General features: G+C 46.1%; 1 pseudogene; it reads right to left on the minus strand.

The window, feature by feature from the left end:
• Nucleotides 1–4,712: 4,712 nt before the first annotated feature.
• On the minus strand, nt 4,713–8,196 carry LOC101151521 (wee1-like protein kinase; annotated as a pseudogene).
• Nucleotides 8,197–9,193: the final 997 nt, after the last annotated feature.

Raw genomic sequence — 9,193 nt, forward strand, 5'->3', positions numbered from 1 at the left:
GGCTACACTTTCAAGAAAGTCATGGTCAGGACCCAGGAGGTATGGGTCAGAAGGAAAGGTAGGGGTGCATGCATAGGCAACTGTTGAGAAGAGACTTCTGGCTGCACCATGATCTCAACCAGCTAATGCTGAGAGTTTGGGATGACGGCTTTCTGCCACTAGTCAGCCCTCAGCTTCCCCAGGGAAATTGTGAAAGTGGAAGCTGGTTCCAGGCAGACCAACACTCCCAACCCAGAAGGGTTGGGGGTTGTTAGAAAGCCCTTCCCAGGAAGGCTGACACCTGAGTCTTTAGTCTGGCAGCCACGCTAATCATTTTTAACCGGCTGACAGGTGCCCAGTATTTCCCTCCAATTCTAAGGAAGGATAGGACAGAATAGCAAGTGAAAGTGGTCTGATATTACTCACTGCTTTGGAGAATCCCCATATGAGGCCACTAAATGTTATGGGCGGGTCTTTGTTCTTAGAGCTCCCAAGATGGGGGCAGCCCATCCCCATCTTGGGAGTGGCCCACCACATCTTGGGAGCTCTAAGAACAAAGACCTGCCCATAACAGTAGGAGCTTTTTAAGCATGTACTTCAAGAAAAAAGAAACATTTTTGTGTTTAAAGTTAAAAATAAAAATGAAAGAGTGAGAGACTTGATTTGGGAGTTGACATGTCCTTTTCTCAGAGGTATCAGCACCTGGGAGCCTTTCACACACGTACAACACTCTAGAGTTTACAAAACATTCCTATATTCCATTGCTTCTTTGATCTTTATACACTGTGAGGTGGTGCAAAATAGAGGCTTGAGTCCCATTTTTCATATAAAAAAAGATGGGGCTAAGAAAGATAAAGATAACACACAAAGCTTGGGTCAGAACTGGAACTAGAACACAGGACTCTCAAACCAGTGCTTTTCCTGTCACTAAATCACATGTAGGGCTAAGAATACATTAAGACTCCAAAAGATAGAGAATTGCTCAATGCATTCCACCAAGATTAGACTTGACCCACTCCAGAAAGCTAAGCCACTCTGGGGCCCTGGGGTGGAAAACTCAAGGAAGAGAATGAAGCCTACATTTGCACATCTGAGCTCCAATCCAAGTGCTGCTACTCAGCTACAGAGCCTCACTTTCTCAGCCTCACCTTTTTCTGCTATAAAATGGAACTATGGAAGGCACCAAAAATCTCAGCATAAGGGCAGAACTGCACTCTAAATGCAGGAGTACCTGGCAGGTGGAAAGCACTCACTGACTTTTAGTTTAAGCACATGAGTAATATGTTGTGTTTCATTGTGTCTCCTCCATGGTGTTTCATTCATGGCTCCAGATCCTGGGGGCTTCTGATCAACCCTCCCGCTAAGTGATGGATGACTAGATGAATGAATGGGTGGATGAAAGTATGCATAGAAACATGGATGGATGGGTGAATGCTCAGGAGAGCAGAAAGAAGTAAATGGAGTCAAAATGAGAATGAGGAGATGACTGAAGGATAAAGAGTTGATTTATGAGATAGAGGCATGGTCTCCAACCCTCCTATCCCCACACAGCCTCACCAACACCTGCCTTGGGGTAGCAGTGGCACATGCTTCAGATGATGTCCCCAGGCACCATGACATAGCTGCAGAAGGTGCCATAGACCTGAGGCTGATCATGGCTCATGAGAAATGTGCTAAGAGCCAGCAGAAAACACCCAGCAGCACAATAAAGTTGATGTTGAAGCTCTTCTCATCTGCCATGGCTGCCTGGCCAGGTCATAGACTATGCAATCCTGGCAGAAGGGGTCCACGTCATCCAGCATAAACACCCAGACAGGCTCACAGGGAGGCATGAAGCCCTGTGATTGCTGCCAATTGAGGCTTAAAGTTAAAAGGAGAACAAGACCCCCTCAGGTCCAGACCCAGTGCCTGGGCCCACAAGTTCAGGTGGCAAGAGGGAGCACACTTCAGTGAAAAATTGCACCCACCCACCCACTCAACTTCATTCCTCACCATCCTGCCTTCCCTGCAGGCTAAGCAGTCCTGCAGGGCACGTATGAATCTGAATGAGAGAGTATGCAGGAAAGAGGGAAGGGAAAGTTACCAGGACTGGGCCCCAGCCAAGGATTTGACATCACCTTATTTGCCTACTATAGGGATGAACTAGGTGGACCGGTGGCCATATTATTACACTGTATTAATACATATACACCTTTCAGCCCTGGGAAGCAGCATACAAGTCTGCAGGGAAAAGATGTTAGAATGCTGCTAGAGGATTCCGGGATCTCACAGGCTGGATTTCAGAGTCCTGAATTTTAGACTTTTCAAGGACATGTGCCCATCTGGGGTTCAGGCATAATAGTCTATATTAACTGATGGTGACTGTGTGCATGCCACCATAACATGTTACACTATTAACTCACTTAAGGGACTCCATGAGGCAGGTACTGCTATCTTCACTTTACAGAGGACATTGAGCACAGGCAAGTAACTTCCCCATGGTCACACAGCTGGAAATAGCAGAGCAGCTGGGATGTGAACCCAGAGTCTGTGTACTTAGCCACAGTGCAGTCCTGCTTAACTGCAGAACAAAATTATGTGTGTGAGCTCTGATGGCAAGGCAAGCTGGCTGGGTTTAGATCCTGGCTCCTCTACTCTGGGGCAGAATGGTTGATCAAGTTACCTACTGTGCTTCATTTTCCTCCTCTGTAAAAGGGGCGTAATAACTGTGCCTCCTACGTTTGGAGCTGTCTTTGAGCCTAGCCTTTCTTTGTTCCCCTGTACCCTTCACATTCTGTGCACCATCCAGGCCTGCTTTTAATGAGCTTCTCCCATTCCCCACCATGACTCTGGTAAATTAATGTCTGTGCAGCGTGTGAATGACTGATAGCAACTGACTCAATTTCCTTGCATCCTAATCCAGAGAGATGCCTTCCTAAGAATGGTATTCTAATTTAGGATTTTAGTCCTGGGGACAGGCTGATGAGAGAGATAAGATTCCTTTACAGGATTACAGGAATATAAGAACTATCAGTATCTCTAAAACAGAATGTTCACTTGGAGTGTTGATGGGGTTAAATGGCTGACGCAGGATAAAAGGCTTTCATTTGGCTCAGTGACTTGCTGGGTTTGGGGATTTTTCTCTTCTTGGTCATCATCTCCTGCCTTTTGCCCACCCCACGGTGGTGCTTGTTCCCCTAACGCCACACCTGTGCTCACACCAAGCCTTCTGCCTGGTAGTCCTACCTACAGACCTGTTTTGTTTTTTCTTTTTCTAGACAATTAAACTCAGAGTGATCTTTAACATGCCAGTCAATATTAATAAAACACAAGTCAAAGACAAGAGCAAACATATTTTAGATCAAAATTAGTGAGAAAACAATGGAAAAATTATATTTATTTTTGCAAAATCTGTTTGCCAGTATGACTAGTCAAATGGCTAATCACAGATACAACGTATTTTGTGAAAAACTTAGAATGTCAGAAATAATTCTGGCATTTCAAACAGCTGTGTAGAGGATTACCAAGATCAGTTTATATACACAAACACTGCAGACAAACCTGGCAAAATATTGAACATCAGACTAACAGTACAATCGGATACAAAACTGGGGAGGAAGGAGGAGGCTTTTTTGTTTGTTTTTTTGCTTGTTTGTTTTTGAGACAGAGTCACGCACTGTAGCCCAGGCTGGAGTACAGTGGTGTGATCTTGGCTCACTGCAACCTCTGCCTCCTAAGTCCTGATTCAGGCAATTTTTGTGCCTCAGCCTCCCAAGTAGCTGGGATTACAGGCACGTGCCACCATGTCCAGCTAATTTTTGTATTTTTAGTAGAGACAGGGTTTCACCATGTTGGCCAGGCTGGTGTTGAACTCCTGACCTCATGATCCACCCACCTCAGCCTCCCAAAGTGCTGGCATTACAGGCATGAGTCACCGTGCCTGGCTGGTTTTTTGTTTTGTTTTGTTTTTGTTTTTTTTTAGAGTCAGACTAGTACAATACCAGAAAAAATTACCAAACTCAGTAAATATTATTTGGCATTAATAAAAAATTCCAAAGGTGAGGGGAAGGTGCATTTTTTTTTAATGCACCAGGTTTAAAGTTCAAAGGATAAAAGGCAAATAGTTGTTTTCATCAAGAGCAGCTATACATTTCCCATAATTTTTTCAAAAGGAAAGGCTATTAACAACAGTGATTATTTAATGCTGCAAGTTTACAGCAAAGACAAAACTAAATAGCAAATTCACAAGGCAATACTTCCACAGAACTATCATCCCATGTCTCATGCAATGCCTAAAAAGTGCTCTTAATTGGATATACAAGTATAATTAACGTTAAAAAAGAAGAAATATAAATTTGTCACGCAGATACATTAAAGGCTGAGTAGTAATGAGTGGTTTTAATATTTGCCTTGTCAAGAGGAGAATATGTTTGTCATCAAGCACTTGAATCCTTTCCCCAGGTCACTACAGGAAAAGATATCTTAATTAAAGTGCAGCAGCACACTGAGAGCAACACACCACCACAGCAGTTAATTTTGGAAAGGCTGCTGTAAGCTCCACTAGTGACTGACATTTTACAGAAGACAGATTGATGAGTACACAAAAGCCTGAAAAAGCTATGGTCAAAATATAGCTTTCAATTGTAATTCACAAATAAAAGTCCTAATCAGTAAAACTACTGACATCAATAGAGAGAGTAATTGCAAATTGAATTCTAGCAGTGATTTCAACCTAGCTTGCTTTTGTCACAGTGTTATTTTGGTGGGTTGGTTAGGTAGGAAATGAGTAGCTTAGTATACTGGAAGGCTGATAGAGCACTTAATTTTCTTTCTAATAAGTCAAGATGTTGTGTTCCTCTGGGTGGTGGACCTACTGGCCTCTGATCAGTGAAGAGTGCTCCTTCCTCAGCGGCAGCCTTCGCTCTCTGTGCTTTCATGATTTATTTAGGTAAAAGTGTATTTTCGGACTTCTCAACATTCAGTTCTATACATAACTGTTCTCCTCTCTCTAGAAGCAGGCAGCAACATTGAATGCTTTATCAGGGCAATTGCTGAAGGTTTCTTTCTGGATCTGGATGAATCGTAAATTTGGGCAACTCTGTAAACTCTTGGAAAATCCTGTGTGGTATCTGAGGTAATCTATTCTACCTGATTCCATGCCACTGGTCTCCATTCCTGGGAAGAGATTCAGCACCAGCAGCACATACCACTGTGAGGGCAAGTACAAAATACCTGCTTTTAGTAGAAGATATAGTTCTCCTGTAAAACTTCATTTCCAAAAAAAGGACTATCATCCTGTTCAATCTGTGGACTAGAGATCCTTGTTACATGCCCAGGATTACCTATTTTAAGTATAACTTTGTTGGATGCCTAGTGACATGCTTTGGCTGTGTCTCCACCCAAACCTCATCTTGAATTATAGCTCCCATAATTCCCATATGTTGTAAGAGGTACCTGGTGGGAGATAATTGAATCATGGGGGCAGTTTCCCCAATATTGTTCTCCTGGCAGTGAATAAGTCTCAATAGTTCTGATGGTTTTTTACAGGGAAACCTGTTTCACTTGGTTCTCTCATTCTCTCATATCTGCTGCCGTGTAAGATGTGCCTTTTGCCTTCTGACATGATTGAGAGGCCTCCCCAGCAATGTGGAATGTGGGTCCATTAAACATCTTTTTCTTTATACATTACCCTGTCTTGGGTATCTCTTTACCAGAAGTGTAAAAATGGACTAATACACTAAATTGGTACAAGTAGAGTCAAGTGCTCCTGTAAAGATACCCAAAAATGTGGAAGCAACTTTGGAACTGGGTAACAGGCAGAGGTTGGAACAGTTTGGAGGGCTCGGAAGAAGACAGGAAGATGTGGGAAAGTTTGAAACTTCCTAGAGACTAGTTGAATGGCCTTGAGCAAAATGCTGATGATGATATGAACAATGAAATCCAGACTGAGGTGGTCTCGGACAGAGATGAGGAACTTGTTGAGAACTGGAGTAAAGGTGACTCTTGTTATGTTTTAGCAAAGAGATTGGTGAGTTTTTGGCCCTGTCCTGGAGATTTGTGAAACTTTGAACTTGAGGGAGATGATTTAGGGTATCTTCTGGAAGAAATTTCTAAGCACCAAGCATTCAAAAGGTGACTTGGGTGCTGTTAAAAGCATTTAGTTAAAAAAAAAAAGACAAGAGAACATAAAAGTTCAAAAAATTTGCAGCCTGACAATGTGATAGAAAAGAAAAACCCATTTTCTGAGGAGAAATTCAAACCAGCTGCAGAAATTTATAAAAGTAGAGTAGCCAAATGTTAATCACCAATACAATGGGGAAAATGTCTCCAGAACATGTCAGAGGTCTTCATGGCAGCCCCTCCCATCACAGGCCAGAAGGCCTAGGAGGACAAAATGGTTTAGTGGGCCAGGCCCAGAGCCCTCCTGCTTTGTGCATCCTAAGGAATTGGTGCCTTGTGTCCCAGCCACTACGGCTGTGGCTAAAAGGGGCCAAGGTACAGCTTGGGTTGTGGCTTCAGAGGGTGCAAGCTCCAAGCCTTGGCAGCTTCCACAAGGTGTTGAGCCTGCAGCTGCACAGAAGTCAAGAATTGAGGTTTGGGAACCTCCATCTAGATTTCAGATGATGTATGGAAACGCCTAGATGTCCAGGGAGAAGTTTGCTGCAGGGGCGGGGCCCTCATGGAGAAACTCTGCTAGGGCAGTGTGGAAGGGAAATGTAGGGTCAGAGCCCATACACAGAATCCCTACTGGGGCACCACCTAGTGGAGCTGTGAGAAGAGGGCTATCATCCTCCAGACCCCAGAATGGTAGATCCACCAACAGCTTGCACCATGCACCTGGAAAAGCCACAGACACTCAATGCCAGCATGAGAACATAGCCAGGAGGGAGGCTGTACCCTGCAAAGCCACAGGGGTGGAGCTGCCCAAGACCATAGGAACCCACCTCTTGCATCAGCATGACCTGGATGTAAGACATGGAGTCAAAGAAGACTATTTTGGAGCTTTAAGATTTGACCCACTGGATTTTGGACTTGCATGGGGCCTGTAGCCCCTATTTTGGAGCCAGTTTCTCCCATTTGGACCAGCTGTATTTACCCAATGCCTGTACCCCCACTGTGTCTAGGAAGTAACTAACTTGCTTTTGATTTCACAGGCTCTTATGCAGAAGGGACTTGCCTTGTCTCAGATGAGACTTTAGACTGTGTGTTTTTTGCTTTGTTTTTGTTTTTGTTTTTTGTTTTTTTGAGACTGAGTTTCACTCTTGTTGCCCAGGCTGGAGTGCAATGGCATGATCTCGGCTCACCACAACCTCTGCCTCCTGGGTTCAAACGAGTCTTCTACCTCAGCCTCCTGAGTAGCTGGGATTACAGGCATGTGCCACCGTGCCTGGCTAATTTTGTATTTTTAGTAGAGATGGGGTTTTCCATGTTGGTCACGCTGGTCTCAAACTCCCAACCTCAAGTGATCTGCCTGCCTTCACCTCCCAAGGTGCTGGGATTACAGGCATGAGCCACCACACCCAGCCTGGACTGTGGTCTTTTGAGTTAATGCTGAAATAAGTTAAGACTTTAGGGGACTGTTGGGAAGGCATGTGGGGTTTTGAAATGTGAGGACATAAGATTTGGGAGGGGCCAGAGGTGGAATGATATGATTTGGCTGTTTCCCCACCCAAATCTCATCTTGAACTGTAGTTCCCATAATTCTCATGTGTTGTGAGAGGGACCTGGGGGCAGTTAAGTGAATCATGGCGGCAGTTTCCCCAATACTTTTCTGTTAGTGAATAAGTCCTCCTGAGAGATCTGATGGTTTTATAAGGGGAAACCTCTTTCACTGGGTTCCCTCATTCTCTCTTTTCTGCTGCCGTGTAAGATGTGCCTTTTGTTTTCTGCCATGTTTGTGAGGCCTCCCCAGCCATGTGGAACTGTGAGTCCATTAAACCTCTTTTTCTTTATACATTACCCAGTCTCAGGTATGTCTTTATCAGGAGCCTGAAAATGGACCAATACCCCCATTCATCTTCATCCCCTTCTTCAGAGGCTGCATTGGGGATTGAGGTTTGAGACATGGAAATATTACTGGTTTCATGTCCATGTGAATCAAAGACATTGAATGAATATACCTCAAGCACCAGCCAACTTGCCGAAGGAGAACCTTCACCTCTGCTTGTTAAAAGTAACTCATGATTCTGTAATTTGTATTTGTAGCATCAACTGACCTTCCACCATCACAATATCCATTCCGTGTAAGCATATGAGCATCTGCCCAAGCAGACAAGTAAGTGCCAAACTACGCAAATGCTGTCCAAGCACTGTGTGAGCATAAACTTTTCTGAAAGCATTCTGCTCATGAACAGAGCCAGCCAGTGACTTTTCTGATCACTTAATGCACTTATCCAGCCTCTCCACAGGCGGCCCATGGGGTCTCCCGGGAGTGTTGGTGTTGAGGTGGCCTTGGTGCTGTCCCAAGCCCCATTCCCTAGCTTGTGCAGTGCCATGAGGTTGGACTCCTGGGCGCGTCCTGGGCTCTGGCCCACCCGCGATGCCAGCTGCCTGTGTGGCCAGACCCAGCTCCACCCCGCGGGGCTCCACGCCTCGGGGTTGCCCAGGGGTGTGGTCCCAGCTTTGCCCTCGTTGCCCACGGTGTCCGCCCCGGCCCTGGCTTGGCTGACAGCAGCCAGTCCAGGTGGGGCTTGGGCTAGGGGCATGCCCCTCCCACCTTTCTGGAATCCAAGTCCTCGCCACCGCTGCCAGGTCCTGCCAATACCCCTGGTGGCCCTGGCAACACCCCAGTTGCAGCATCGCCATCGCAGGGCAGACCCCGGCCAACCTCAAAGCGACTGTGCGGTGGGGCCAATGAGGACTAGGGCTGTGCAGCGCAGCCAGGGTGGGGGTGGCGGGCCACCAGGAGCTGCTCGGAACCAAGGGTCCTGGGGCCGTCCCACCCCGCACAGCTCTGGGTGGGCTTGGGGAGGGAGACACACTCTCATCCTACCTCGCCCCACCCGACAGTGCTCCGAGTCCTGAGTCCTCTCACCCCCATTCTACAGACACAAAGCTGAGGCCAAAGACAGGACGCTCACTTCCTGAGTATTTGCTGCCTGCTGCATGGACACCACCAACCTATTGTTTACAGCAGTCAGAGACCCAGACCCCCAGACTCCCAGGACCCCCAGGACCCCACTTCCTGGCAAGGAGGGCGTCCTCAGCAATGGTGACCTGCACCAAAGCGCTCCCC

The sequence above is a fragment of the Gorilla gorilla genome, chromosome 3 (assembly GCF_029281585.2).
Source record: "Gorilla gorilla gorilla isolate KB3781 chromosome 3, NHGRI_mGorGor1-v2.1_pri, whole genome shotgun sequence".
In the NCBI taxonomy this organism is placed as follows: Eukaryota; Metazoa; Chordata; class Mammalia; order Primates; family Hominidae; genus Gorilla; species Gorilla gorilla.